The 15,430-nt window shown below is 37.0% G+C and overlaps 1 long non-coding RNA gene across 2 annotated transcripts in view; it reads right to left on the bottom strand.

Annotated features, from left to right (window-relative positions):
- The window catches only part of LOC103092694 (uncharacterized), a 200,005-nt gene that overhangs the window by 21,752 nt on the left and 162,823 nt on the right, over window positions 1-15,430 (bottom strand). The gene's annotated exons all lie outside the window — the stretch shown is intronic.

Genomic DNA, 15,430 nt, shown 5'->3' with positions numbered 1-15,430 from the left:
CTTGAGTTACTTATTTCAAACTGAAGGACTGGGAAGAATTTGCAAAGATTAGATTACTTGGTATTTTCGACTTTTTTTATGACCCATTCACCCGCTGTCACTTTGGACAACAAACATAAGAAAATCTAATAACTCTTACTGTACGTGTGTATGACTGATTACATACATTTACTATGAATATCTAGGTCATCATGAAAGTGATTTTCTGTGTGGGACAACTGTTGAAAAACTAATTTGGAACTTTTCTGCTGCTAAAGAAGAGTCACTATTGTAGTACCTTGTGACCTGTTCTCTATTCTAATGCCCCTTTGCATCTTCTATCTACTGCCTTCTTGGGCCATGCCAAACAAGTGGAAGGTTTTCCATTTTTTCCATTTGCAATGTGGTTTCCCAAAACCATCAAACAGAGCAGGAGGCACAACCTTAACTTGTTCTCCATTTTCTTTTGAATTTGATCAACAAGAAACACAAACATTTAAGCATATAAGTTGGGAAAATTGGGTAATATAAATATATGTATAAGAAAGAACCAAAAAAAGATTCTATATAACTGAAGTTTCTCATTTCTCATTACATTCAGTTTGCTTTTATAATCACTTTCCTCAAAACACTTTAACTCTTCAACCCTCAAAAACACAAGGAGTATTTATGAGATGTTTGCTAACTGTAGCCAAATCCAGGGGGGAACAATAAAATGTCCATCAATTAAAATCCTTATGAATTAACTCTAGAAAACTATATTCCTTAAAGCACTCATTCAGTGGGGCAATCTCCAGCAGCCCCCAACATGCTACTGCTCGAAAAGGAATAAAATATTCTCCAAAGCACATGAAAAGATGCTCAAGTTGTAGCCAAAATTACATCTTCTTCAAGGAAAAAAAGATGGACATTCCACAAAAGAGAGACATTCTAAGCTTTCTTGCAGTAAGACAAAAAAAAATCAAAAGTAAAACAAAACAGATGAGAATGGGATTTTCGACTCTTCAACTCAAACGACAGAAGCACGAGAATGCTAAACAAATATATATACCTATCACAAAAAGAATAAGTCATGAAACCAATTATCCCATGGTCAGAGACTCCTTTTTTTTAAATGACATGAAATTAAAAAGAGGGCAAAAGAGGAGAGTCAATGAATAAAGTGTGATGCAGGAGAATGAAGATTAAAAGGGTACTTAAAGAAACAGGTTGATTGAAGATGTCAGAGCAGAACTGAAGCACCCTTCTACAGGTGAACCAGTGTGTATTCTGTGGGATGGAATTTCTGAGCAAGAAAGTGCATATATTGGAACAGATGAGGCAAGGGATAGAGGAATAGCTGATGCATTCATACCATGGGCAAACAGTGGAAAGATGAAGATTCTTAGAATTTCTCTTAGCAAGAAAGGGAGCTGCAAGAGAATGGAAGCAGCAGCAGAAGATAGAGATTAAGTCTGGGGACTGAAAAGGGGGAGGAGGGTTCTCAACTCCTTTTGGGGGAGGGGTCCTGACTTCCATGGGAGATGAAGACTTCATGATGAGTTTAGTTTGGAGGAATTATTAGATTGAGAGGCCATCTTTTCTGACAGTGTTGTGTCTCCATCATCAGCATCCTAGCCCAGGAGAAGAGATGGAAAAGTTCTCAGGGGGCAACTGGCACCCAGAATGGTTAGAGAAGCAGGGAATAGAAACTCAGAAATGAGGTGAATGGTTTTGGGGAAGAAGATTAATCATAATGAAGGGTCTATGCCAGTGACGGCAGACCTATGGCATAGATGCCAAAGATGGCACATAGAAGGTTCTCTGTGGGCATGTGATTGGTCACCTTCCCTCTCCACCCCTATTCCCAGAGTTCCTTACTAGAAAGGCAGAGGGCCTCAGGCAGAGCTGCTCCACTCCCCATCTCCACTGTGCCTGAGGACTTTTTTCACATACCCTGCCCCTCTGCCCAGCGGCCCAATGGGGGCGCTTCTTCCCTCCCCTGTTTGGTGTAAGGAGGGGGCAGACTTGCCAAGCACTAGGTGGCAGGCACAGCACTCAGTCTGGGGGGCGGGGTGGGGGCAAGGTCTGGCTCTTCATCTCTGAAAGAATCACCATCACTGGCCTATGCCTACAACTGGGCTACACAACTTGATATACAGGTAATTCTGACCACATTGCACTACTTTGGTTCAATATTGCTTCTTCACTAATTAATACTTCTAAGAGCAAGATATAGAAGCATGGTGTGGTGGATAAGTACAATGATGTACACATTGGTTAGAAAAGGAAAATCAAAACCAATCCATTAATCTGAGAATAAAATTTCAGAATTGCTTAGAAGAAAAACCAAAGAAGCAAAGAAAAACCTCTTGTAAAAGTACAATACAAGAGAATGAAGAAATATAGGAAGTTGAAAAGGGAAATGTTGAACTAATCATCTAAGCAAAAGAGATAACTAGCCAAGTCAAAGAAAGAAATAAAAAGTAAAAAAGTGTAGGGGATAAAATTAATATGGTTTGACTAAATATAAGAGAATATACTCTGATATAACTCAAGTCAAAATGACTTTTTATTTAGCAGTTTTATTTACAAAATAGAGGGAAAGAGTAAAGTAGAAAAACGTGAAAGAGGGTAAACAGTTTATCTTATCACCCTAAATATTTCTCCAGTGCCTGGCTCAACTCAGGCTAGGCTAATTAGCCCTCCACTGGAGGGCCCTCAGCTAAAGGGCTGTTTAGCTGAGGTACCCGATGGTGAAAAACCCCAGGGCCTCCTTCAAAAACTAACCTCTCCAGCAGCCAGGAAAGGAGTTAGCTTTTCACTCACCCACATTATAGTCCAATGGGGAAGTTCCAAGAACAGTCTTACCAAATGCTAGAGTCCCAGGTCCACACTGAGGAAGGTCCTCCACCAGCCTCCAGAGTGGCAAAGAGCTCAAAGATCTAGTGACAGGAAATTCCAGCCACTTTTAAAGACTCTTCTTTATGTCACTTTCTGTTCCTTCCTCTACTTTAGGGGACCAACTGTAGTCTTTAAATTTGATTAGGACAGCCCAGGGGGAAGTCGGTTGCTTCTGGGGGTGAAAACCCCTTTAGTAAAGTAGTTTGTGGACTTCCCCTACTTTAGGGTTGAGGAGGGGTGGATTCACTTTTGTTGATTAAATTTAAAAGTAGGCAAGTGGAGAGTTAATCCCATCATCACAACAGTAAAACTCTGTAACTAGGGAAAAGGAAGCAAATGGGGAGGGGAAAAGATCCAGTGGGACTACATTAGTAGTAAAATAGCATGATAAAAATTTATTATTGTCAAGACAAAGTACTAACTTAAAAGAAGGGACACAATTCTTTAAAAAAAAACTTACAGGGGCAACTCTGGACAGAATGACAGGCCTAGAGTTGGGAGGTCCTGGGTTCAAATGTGGCCTCAAAGACTTCCTAGCTGTGTGATTCTGGGCAAATCACTTAACCCCCATTACCGAGCCCTTATCATTCTTCTGCCTTGGAACCAATACATAGTATTGATTCTAAGGTAAAAGGTAAGAGTTTTTTAAAAAATAAGAATGAACTAAACAATTCAATAAAGTACAAGTGCAGCAAAATCTAACAATCATTTATCTAGGAAACTTATCTAAAAAGACAAGACAGAATCAAAATGAGAAGCTGAAACAAAACTTACTATGCATTAGGTAAAAATGTAAAAGCCACTGGCAATGAATTAATATCAATACTAAATATAAATATATCAAATGGCATAGTATCTCAATTCATAAAAGAAGTTAACTAAATTGCAAAAAGCTGTATAGAAATAGCAACGTAATAATATCCAAGATTTGAATGTTCCTATCTCTGAGTTGGACAAATCTAACCAAAATGGAAAATATGGAACTTAAGAAACTACGGGAGAATTTAGAGATAAAAGATTTATAGCATCTTTCGAATTGGAATGTTGATTATATATTTCCCAGTATCACATGGTACCTTTGCAAAAGTAGATCACACACTGTTTCACAAAGAAATATAAATAAATGTTAAAAAAACACAAATGCTAAACATATCATTTGAAGATAATAATGTAATAAAATGGTAATTAATGCAGAGAACACAAGCAAAAGATAGAGACCTAAATAAATACTTAATAATGATGCTATAAACAATGAATGGTTTAAAGAACAAACCAAAAACAATAACAATGTGACAAAGATAATTATGATATACTAAATTTCTGAGATGATGTTAAAGTAGTCTTTTAAAGGAAGTATATCTCTGAGAATAATCATTAATAAAGTGAAAAAGAGTTCTAATGAAGAGAATGCTCAACTAAAAATTAGAAAATTAACAAACCAAAATAAGCTCAAAAAAGAAAACCTTTAAAATTCAAGAAGAGCAAAGAATTCAAAACAAAATTGGTGCCCTCTGACTGGGGAATAGTTAAATAAATTGTGGCACATATGAAAGTAAAGGCATATTACTATGCTGTAAAAAAATGTCATATGTCACAAATAAAGGAATTGGAAAGATCTACAGGAAAGATGCAGAATGAAGTAAGAAGAGCTAAGAAAACAATATGTACTATTACAACAATGTAAATGGAAAGAACAACTACACAAAAAAGTGAATGTGAACACATATAGATCAAGCATGACTCGATTGAAAAAATATAAGAGGACACTCAACCTACCCCTTCGTGGAAGTGGGAAATCCACAGGTGCTATATATTGCACATGTTTTCAGACTTTTTCAATATATTGATCAATTGTGCTTTTTATCCCCCTCCTTTTTGGTCCTTAAAATACTGTTTGATATATGGGATGGCTTTCTGACAAGGAGAGATACCAGCAATAACTATAATGATATAAAATAGAAGTTTTCAATGAACATCTATTTTAAAACTAAGGATCTGGAAAGAACTCTTGAAAAATTACAAATGATAAATTTCTGGTGATGAAAAATGGTAAAAGGGGAAAAGGAGGAAGATATAAATTGAGGGAATAATAGTATAGAAGTGAAACGAAACTAAAAGCTAATTCTTAAAAAAAATAATAAAGTCAATAAAGCTTTAGCCAATCTGATATATTGACCAAGATGGTATATATATAAAGAATCTTTATATTTTGTTTGAATATTATTATTCAAGAAATAATAAATGAATACTTCCCATAATTCTTAGAATCAGTGGGCAAAAGATAGAAATAACATACAAATTACCTCTTGGGAGAGAGCCCAAAATGAACATTTCATGGAATATCCGGTCCAAAATTCGAAATATTCAGGTCAAAGAAAAAATACTGCAAAGAGCCAAAAAGGAAGAGTTCAAGTAACTGAGAATCCACAATCAGGGTCACAGAAGACTTGGAAGGTGACAATATAAAACAGAAAAGTGCTTGGAATATAATACTCCAAAAGCCAAAATATAAAGACTAATGATCAAGAATTTCCCTCAGGAAGGGAAAATAGAACTTTAAAGAACTAGAGGATTTCTAAAAATTCCTGATGAAAAGGCCAGATCCAAGTGGACACTTTGAAATGGCAACGCAGGAGACAAGAGAAACTTAAGATTATACACATCTGATGAATTGGAAAAAACTATATGAAGATGAATTATTTATCTTTTAATGGAGGAGAATAAACAAGTGTACTCTTGGAACTGTAAGGTCTTTAAAAGGTCACAGAAAAAGTTAAATAGGACAATCAGAGGTCCTGGGGGACTTTATAAGGAAATGGAAAGAACAGGAAACTATAATGGAGAGGAAAGTTAAAAGGGAGGGAAGTCATTATTTCACATAATTGTGGTACATGAAATGGATGAAACCCATGTTCATCTGAGCCAAAGAATGGCTGAATACTCATCTCTCTCATAAACACAGGATAATATAGAAATAAAGTACATGCAACATAGAAATAGGCAGGGATAGAGAAAAGGAACTGAGTTGGAGGGCAGTTTTAAAGAGGACAGTATAGCTAAAAGAGTAATCATAAGAAAAAGAAACTATCTTTGAAGATGGAGGGAAATGGGGAGGGAAAAAAATAAAGGAAGAAAGAGAAAAAAGAGAGAGAAGGGAAGGAAGGAAAGAAGAAAAAGAACAAAACTCGCTGTATCAAGGCAAAGTAAAGAGAATAAAGGCAATGAATTAGAATGAGATCACATGATTTATAGATCATGAACATTATGTAAACTTTCAGCACTTTCATTATAAAGTCAGAGGATGGTGTTAAGGAGAGGAACACTATAAGAGGACAAGACAGAGAAATATACAAATAATAATCATGACTGTAAATGTTAATAAAAATGAACTTACTCAAAAATGGAAGATAGCAGAATGAATAAGAAGGTACAATCCAAAAATATGTTTACAAAAACATTTAAAACATAAAGAATTCATTCAGACTTAAAATGACAGACTAGAATAGAATCTATTATGCTTCAGGTAAAATTTAAAAAAAAAGAGGGAGTAACTGTAAATTCAGAATAGACTACATTAAAAATACTTAAGCAGAGAAACTTCAAGCTTAAATTTAACCTTGATAATATAGCAATATTTTTAAGGGTAAAATTTAGGGTTGAGACTAAATATATTTTTAGTGGTTGACAGGGATTTAATTTCTAAATCCTGGAAAGATGATTTTAGAGTTGTGACTTAAATTTGGTCGCCAGGGTAAATTCCAAATAAAATACCCAAGTCAGTCTGGAATTTTATGGTAATTTAATTAATATAGAGGGAAGACATTTAAGGAGAAGTAGGGAAGAGGATATAGGATTTCTCCTGCCTGGCCTATGCCAGGGGGAGTTTAAAATCCCTCCTGCTAGGTCTCTGAAGAATATTAGAGGCTTCTAAGAGGATAAAGTTGGAAAGTAAAGGAGGAAACTCAGCCAGAAACTCACCACCAAAATGGACAATAGCTTATAGCCACGCTAAGATGCCGAAAGCTCAGTACACTGCTCTCAGCTAACTCTCCACCGCCAATCAGGGAAAGAGATCTCGAGAGACGAAAAATCCCAAATATATAGACCTTTCACCCTTGTGTCTCCTCCTCTAAATTTTCACATCTACCAATCACATCAAAGGCTTTCTCCAGGACTGCCCATACTTTTAGTTCTCATCTTCTTTGATTAGATTATATCTTTTGAATTACTTAACACTTCTTTGTTAAGTTCACCTTTTGTTAGTTACTTGACCTTTTTGTGATTAATTTAACCTCTATAGTTACCATCTTTTTGTATTAAGATACTTAACCTTTTTGTGATTAATTTAACCTCTATAGTTACCATCTTTTTGTATTAAGATACTTAACCTTTTTGAGATTAATTTAACCTCTATAGTTACTTAACACCTTTTTGTATTATGATCTAAAATAGACTTAGCTTAAGGTTCTAGCTTCACTGTAAGGTGAGAACTAAGTACCTTCGTTGTTCAATCAGGAGATTACAACTTTATCTTCCCCTAAGGTACTGTCTAAGTAGGGTGGAGTAATTTTAAAGTTCACAATCCCAATGAAATGCTCAAGTCAGAATGGTGGTTTATTTACAACAGAAGGAAGAAATTAAGAATGAGGGAGAGAGGAAAGGGGAAGATCTGCTCCGGCCTGGTCTAAGCCGGGGGAGTTCAGAGGCCTCAGTCAAGGGGCCTTCCCAGAAGATCAAATCTAGCTCAGCTTCCAGCCACAAGGCCTCCTCCTCCAACATAAGGGGCCTCCTTGTAGGCTAGTGCCTCCAGAAAGAGTCAAGGAAAAGGGGAGTCAGCCTTAACACTCACCATGTGGCTGTCTAAGGGAAGCATTCCAAGTTCCTATGCTGGAGCCACAGCAAGTCAACTACCACCGCCAAGAGACCCTCTCGCAGGAAGTGACACAAAATATAAAGGCAGTTCTTTACATCACTTCCTGTGTCTCACATGTACCAATGGTGGCTTAAACTTGCCTTTGGACACAGCTCAGGGGGTCAGTCAGTTGTTTCTGATTTGTAACTTGCTAGCACATGCAGGTCATAGACTTTCCTCCCCCATAGTTAATTCTTAAGTGGGGAAGTATACATTCCTGGTTGCTAAAATTCTAAATACTAAGCAAAGTGGAGTATATCTAAAATTCACAATATTAATACTTAATACAATATGTATCAAATAGCATGGCATCTAAATACTTAAAGGCAAATATTAATCCAACTTCAGCAAGAAATAGACCACAAAACTATAGCAGTCAGTTACCTCAATGTACCTCCATTCAGACCTACCAATTCTAACCAAAAGATGAGCAAAAAAGAAGATAAGGACTTGAAAAATTAGATGATCCAACTCTTGTGATTAATGAATAGAAGCAGAAAAGAGTTTACATCTTTCTCAGTTATGCATGTGGCCTCTATAAAAAGAGGTCACAAATATAGAAAAGCATACATTTACTAAACACATCCTCTAATGACATGACACAATAAAAATTATATTTAAGAAAGGCCCTATAAAAATTAAAAACTATTTAGAGGTTATCAATCAGCAAACTTTTATTCAATGTCTACTATATGCTAGGGACTATGTTAAGCATTGGACTAAATAACTTATTCCTAAAGAATTGATGGGTCAAAGTACAAATAAGGGAAATAATGGAAAATGTAATAAAAGAAAATTACAACAAGAGAACCACTTGCCAAAACTTTTCAGATACAACTAAAGCAGCCCTTAGGGGAAATTTTGAATCTCAAAACTATTATCAAGCAGTAAATATTGGTAGTTATTTTAAAAAGGGTCTGATCAGTAGAAGAAATTAGATACACAATATATAGAAGCAAATGAACTTATAGCCTAGTGTTCAATAAACCTGAAAACCTCAGCTACTAGACTCACTATTAACAAGAACAGCTGAGAAAACCAGAAAGCAAACTCATAGAAATTTGGTAATGGCAGGAGGAGGCTACGTGGCTGAATGGATTGAGAGTCAGGCCTAGAGATGGGAGGTCCTGGGTTCAAATCTTGCCTCAGATATGCCCTAGTTGTGTGACCCTGGGAAAGCCACTTAACCTCAGTTGCCTAGTCCTTACCTCTTTTTTGACTTGGAACCAATACACAGTATTGATTCTAAGATGTGATATAAGGGTTTAAAAGAAAAAGAAAAAAGAAATTATTTCCTGAACATCTCACATCATATACTGAGATAAATTTCAAATATGCACTTTCGACCTTAAAAGGTGACATCATAAGTATATTAGAGGGAGCAAGGAAAAAATACCCTTCAAATGTAAGTATGGAAGAAAGTTTGTGAACAAACAAATAATAGGGTGAATCACAGAGGAAAAAACTGGAAAATGTTCATGATAAAAATTTTCAAGTTTCTATATAAATAAAACTAAAGGAGATAAAGTTTGAAGGTGAACAGATTAATTAAAAAAGTTTTTTGCAGCAAGTTTTCTTGATTAAGATATCATTTCTAAAATATATAAGCAGTTAAAATTCAAAATTAATAAGACCAAGGACCATTTTGGAGTTGATAAATGCTCAAAGTGTTATGAACAGGTAGTTTTCAGAGAAAGGAATCTAGGCAAGAAGCAACTTGTGAAAAAATGCTCCAAATCACCAAATCATTGGAGAAATGCAAATTAAAGCAACTATATGTGAGGTTCCATACGTCGCCCCTTATTACTGGCAAAGATAATAGGAAGAAAACATGATAAACATTGGAAGGGCTATGGGAAGACAGACAGGCATACTGAAGGCATTCTGGAAAGCATTGTGAAACTCTGCCGCCCAAATCACTAAACTATATCTTCCCTTTGAGCCACCAATGCCACTAACTTGGCTTATAACCCAAGGAGATCAAAGAAAAAAGACAAAGATCTCTATATAATATTTATATCAGTTCTCTCCAAATAGTATTTCAAAAGCCTTAGAATAATTTAAAGTTTATTGTTGGAAGCAGCAAGACTTTTGTGACATCTTGGATTCAAACACTCAAATATGTATTTGCACACAAATATGAAATTGAGTGTGATTTGAAATTTTAAGCAATATGGTTTTAAACTACCTTTTGGGATTTGGGGGATACCATATGAAAGATGACCTGTAAATTAAGGGGATGTCCATTTATTGGAGAATGGCTAAGCAAATTATGGCACATAGATGGAATATTTGCATGCTATACTGTTATGAAAAGGACCACCAAGTTCTATCCAACCATCACTGCCAAGCAAGGTACCCACTCAAGCCAAAGCAGCAAGTATATCTAAGATAGAGACAGGAGGTAGCTTGAAAGAACTACCACATCTGCCATCCCATCAGACCCTAGAGGAGGCAGTGATCCAGGCAACACCTACATTCATGAAAGAGAAAAGAAAGTTTTGCCACCAGTCCTTAGCAACATCAAGGGGGTTCAACATCAGAAATGCATATCAAACTGACATTAAAGAAGATGTGTTTATATATCATTCAGCAATCCAGAAAAAGGAATCCACAAAATATCTATGTAGTAAAAGCAATGGAAAATATAGCGTATGATGTGGTTGAAGGAGAAACAACAACTAATAATTATACAGCATTTATTATGTACCAAGCATTGTGCTAAGTGCTTTACAATTTTTATCTCCTTTAATCGTCGTAACATCACTAAGAAGTAAATGTTATTCTGATTCCCCATTTTACATATGAGGAAACTTAAAGCAAAGAGGTCAAGTAACTAACTAGTGTCTGAGGCCACATTCTTCCTTACTGCAGGCCCAGGGCTTTGTCTGTTGCCCCACCCAGAAGCCAATGGGCCTTTGCTAGAAGCCAATGTAAATGGTTCCAGTGGAAAATAGCTACTAAAACGCAGATTGTTCTATTAGTAAGATGGCTGTTATGACTGGCATTATGAGCATGCTAGCAGTAGAGAAGAAGCACAACTTCAGTCAACAATACACAAGAATTTCAACTATCCATAATATCAAAGGGGACCTTCAACCACACTCCACCCCAACTGTTAGAGAAGCAGAAGACAAGGAGAACCAACACGTAGCCAACAATTCAGAACAACCACCTCCATGCATTGTGGTTACCAGAGCCCAGTCACTGACTTTGTCCTCCTAATGTTCCTTCACAAGATGGCAAAATGGCTAAAAGCACCAAAGCAGTGCTGAGAGATGACTGAACCTCTAAGACAATTTTACTAAAATAAAGATGAAACAGTAGACATATCCAAGCAATAAAATAGAAGAATAAACTAAAGCGTATTTTTGGAATCAGAGGCTTTGTTAAATTCTTAAATTAAAAGCAGAAAGAAAAAAAAGAAATGATGAAAGGAAAGCTTGGAAAGAAACCAAGGAAAACATGTAGAAAAATTCATGTAGAGTGAAGTGAGCAGAACCAGGAAAATGATTTCTACAATTAAAATTGCTAAAATGATAAGGAAAAATACATTTGAAAGACCTGGGAACTCGTCCACATAAGAACAACTATTCTAGATTCTAGAACACGGATGGTGAAGCATGCCACTCACTTCGTGACAGAGGTGACAAGACTCAAGAACATGAATTTCTGTGATTATGATACCTTCAGGGGCCAGGGGATAGCATAGATGGGTTGTGACAAGTTAGAAAATGGAAAGCTTTAAGAATGAAGAATTCAGATCAATGCAAGGACCAATGACAATTCTAGAGGATTAATGATGAAGTATGAATCTAGGTGCTTAATGAGGCATATATTTGGGGGCCTGGCCAATGAGAGAATTTGTTTTGCTTGACCATGCATATTTGTTACAAGAGATTTTTTATTTGGAAGTGGGTGAGAGAAAAAGAAAATAAATGTGAGTTGACTAAAAGAAAAAAGTCAAGCTTTAAGTAATTTCCAATCCAAGACAGGCCTTAGACTTTCCTCTAGACAGTAACCAGGACACTATGGGGACTCATGAGCTTCCTAGCAGTCAAGCCCAATTCCTAGAGCAGGTACAAAGGTTTTTCTCCCCTGGTCTGTCATGGCTTACTATAGCTGATGTTAGAAGGGGTAGGTAGCAATCAATGAATGTTGAAATGATGGTGTAGGGGAGTAGAAATTATATCATAGGAGAGGAGTATTTTGTAGACCAGTCACCCACTTTCTTTTTTTAAACCTTACATTCTGTCTTAGAATCAGTACTAAGTACTGTTACTTACTAAGGCAGAAGAACAGTGAGGTCTAGGCAACTGGGTCAAGTGACTTGCCCAGGATCACACCACTAGGAAGTATCTGAGGCCACATTTGAATCCAAGGCCTGGTTCTCTATCCACTGAACCACCTAGCTGCCTCAGTCGCTTTCTTTCATTTGCCATGTCCACTGCATATATCTGAATCGAAAGGAAGCTCTTCAGGAAAAATAAAATCAGTCCATCAAGCTTGCAGAGGATATAACTGATGGATATGATGCTTGTTCGGCTTCATGGATTCCTAGGATTTGAGAATCACAAGGGACCCTGAAGATCTTGGAGCTAATTGCCTTATTTGCCCTTGAATTTGACAATTTTTCATCACACTCAGAAAACTATCTTCAAGTTGGTCTTTTCTTCCAGGATACTGACTTCGTTCAGAAGAGTACTCAATTTTCCCAACCCTTTACCAAACTGAACACAGTGATGCTTCTTTTTCAAGATGCTGGGCACTTGGGACCCTTTATGAAGAGTTTGAGACAGGACTTTGTTACTGATGAAACATCATTTAGTACCTGGGGTGACTGAACTGACTTACATTTTCCAGATTTCCTACCATGCAGTTTGTTCATCTGAAAGGGCTATGGCGTTACACCACAATAATGTCTAAATGGATACCTGATCTAGAAATAACAAGGGACACTATAAACAAATTAGGGGAATATGGAAAAGTTTACCTGTCAGTCTTTTGGATAAGAGAAGGATTTATGACCAAATAAGACATAGAGAACATAACAAAAAATGAAATGGACAATTTTGATTACATTAAATTACAAAGGTTTTGTACAAATAAAACCAATGCAACCAAGACTAGAAGAGAAATACCACATCAGGGAAAATTTGTATAGCAAGTATCTCTGTTAAAGGCCTCATTTCTTAACTATATAGAGAACTAGGTCAACTTTACAAGAATACAAGCTAGTTCCCAACTGATAAGTGGTCAAAGGTTATAAATAAGCAGATTTCAGATAAAGAAATCAAAGCTATCTATAATTCTATGAACATGCTCCAAATGACTACTGATTAAAGAAATACAAATTAAAATAGCTCTGAGATACCACCTCACACCTTAAAGATTGGCAAAATGACCAAAAAGAAAAATGATAAATGTTGGAGGAGATGTGGGAAAAGTGGGACACTAATACACAGCTGATGGAACTGTAAACTGATACAACAACCATTCAGGAGAGCAATTTGGAACCATGCCCAAAGGGCCATAAAACTATGTGTAATCTTTGACGGAGCAATACAGCTACTGAGTCTGTATCCCAAAGAGGTCGGAGATAAGAGAAAAAGAAGACCTACGTGTACAAAAATATTTTAGCAGCAGTTTCTGCAGTGGCAAAGAATTGGAAACTGTGAGGTTGTCCATCACTTGGAGAACAGACAAACAAGTTGTGGTAAGAGGCCGTGATACCATTGTCCTATAAGAACAGGATGAGTTCAGAAAAACCTGGAAAGACCTCTATGAACTGACACAAAGTGAGGTGAGCAGAACCAAGAGCACAATGTACAGTAGCAAAAAGATTATACAATGATCAACCGTGAAGGACTATCTGCAAAGCCAGGACCCAAGGTATCCACGAGGGACCTATAATGAAAAATTCTATCTATAACCAAAGAATGAATTGTTAGTCTGACTGCAGATCAGAGCATGCCATTTTCCACTGGATTTCCTTCCTGCCTTTTTATTATATGTGTGATGTGTGTCTTCTGTCACAGCATGAGCCATGTGGAAATATGCATTGCATGAAGGCACTGGTGTTACCTATATCAGACTATTGGCTGCCTGACAGGGGGAATGAAGGGTGGGAGAAAGATTTGAATTCTAAAATATCAGAAAAAAATTGTTTCTACATATAACTGAATGAATAACAATTTTTAAAGGGCTACGGTGCACTGGAATGAAACAAAGTCTGAGATCAGTGGACCTGAGTTTGAATCCTAGTTTCAGGACCTTGAATGAGTCATTTCCCATCTGAAATGAGGTAGACGGTAGAGTGTGAATAGATGATTTTTAAGGTCCCTTCCCACTCTAATCTAGAAATAGTAAAAAGAATAATTTCCTTGGGCATAACTTGCAGGTAGCTAATTAGTTAATTTGAAATTAAAGGTAATGCACAAATTCTAAATAGTAAGAAAACACAATAGAACCCTTGTGAGAAAAGCAGTGTGTTCTAATAGGTGTGAAAGGAAACAATGGGGTCAGAAGTTTAGAGTTGGAAGATAACTTGGAGGACACCTTAGGTCAAATTCCTTATTTGAGAGAGAAAGAAACTGAGGCATACAGAGGAGAAGTGACTTGCCTAAGGTCACACTGTTAGTAAATAATAGAGCCAGGACTTGAACCAGGTCCTCTAACCCTAAATCTTTCCAATAGACCAATATACTAAGGACCAATGACATAGAGCTTTTAAGATAAACAATTGGCCTCCAGCTAAAGTTGTGAACCTTTTTTGTTTTATAAACCTCCTCTACTTTGGGGGGCTAAAGAACTCCTTTTCAGAATGATAGTTTTTAAGTGAATAAAATCAAATGCACAGGGTCACAAAGAACACCAGTTATTCTAAAGATAATTAAGATGTGAAATTTATTCACAGAACTGTAGACGCAATGTTAAGAACCCTTGACCCACATGATCTTTCATGTCCCTTCCAGCTGTGACGCTCTTTGGCTCTATTGCCTGAGGAAGGCCTTGGTAAGTTGACTTTCATATTATAATGAATGAGCCCAGGATCATTACTAAGAAGAGAGAAAACTTGGGAAACTGAAGCATCCGCAATGAACTCAAGCTACCGGCTGTCGCAGAAGCAACATTGGTGTCAGGAAGTCACCTCTAGCAATGAAACCAGCAAACAAACGGTTAGGAACCAAGGAGCACCAACACCTCAGTGGGCCCAAACAGCCAAATACATAGCCAAATACACATGGGAAGCTTAAAAATGATGCCAAGTGGGGGCAACTGGGTGGTTCAGTGGGTTGAGAGCCAGGCCTAAAGGTCCTGGGTTCAAATCTGGCCTCAGGCACTTCCTAGCTGGGTGATCCTGGGCAAGTCACTTATTAACCCCCATTGCCTAGCCTTTACCCCTCTTCTGCCTTATATACTATGTATTGGTTCTAAGGCAGAAAGTGAGGGTTTTAAAAAAAAGAATGATGCCAAGTGACAGTCACACAGCAAGGGTAAGAGTCGCCAAATGGGCAGCTTAGGTGCTACACTGGTCTCCACAAACTATCAAAAAGAATGAAAGTGCAGTTTCTAGCCACGTTGGGTGGATTCTTTATGAAGACTGAAACAAGGACATGGATGAGAATCTAGCAGGACGAGGAAGCTCAGAAAACC

This window comes from Monodelphis domestica, chromosome X (assembly GCF_027887165.1).
Source record: "Monodelphis domestica isolate mMonDom1 chromosome X, mMonDom1.pri, whole genome shotgun sequence".
NCBI lineage: Eukaryota > Metazoa > Chordata > Mammalia > Didelphimorphia > Didelphidae > Monodelphis > Monodelphis domestica.
This window is presented reverse-complemented; position numbering and strand designations above follow the sequence as displayed.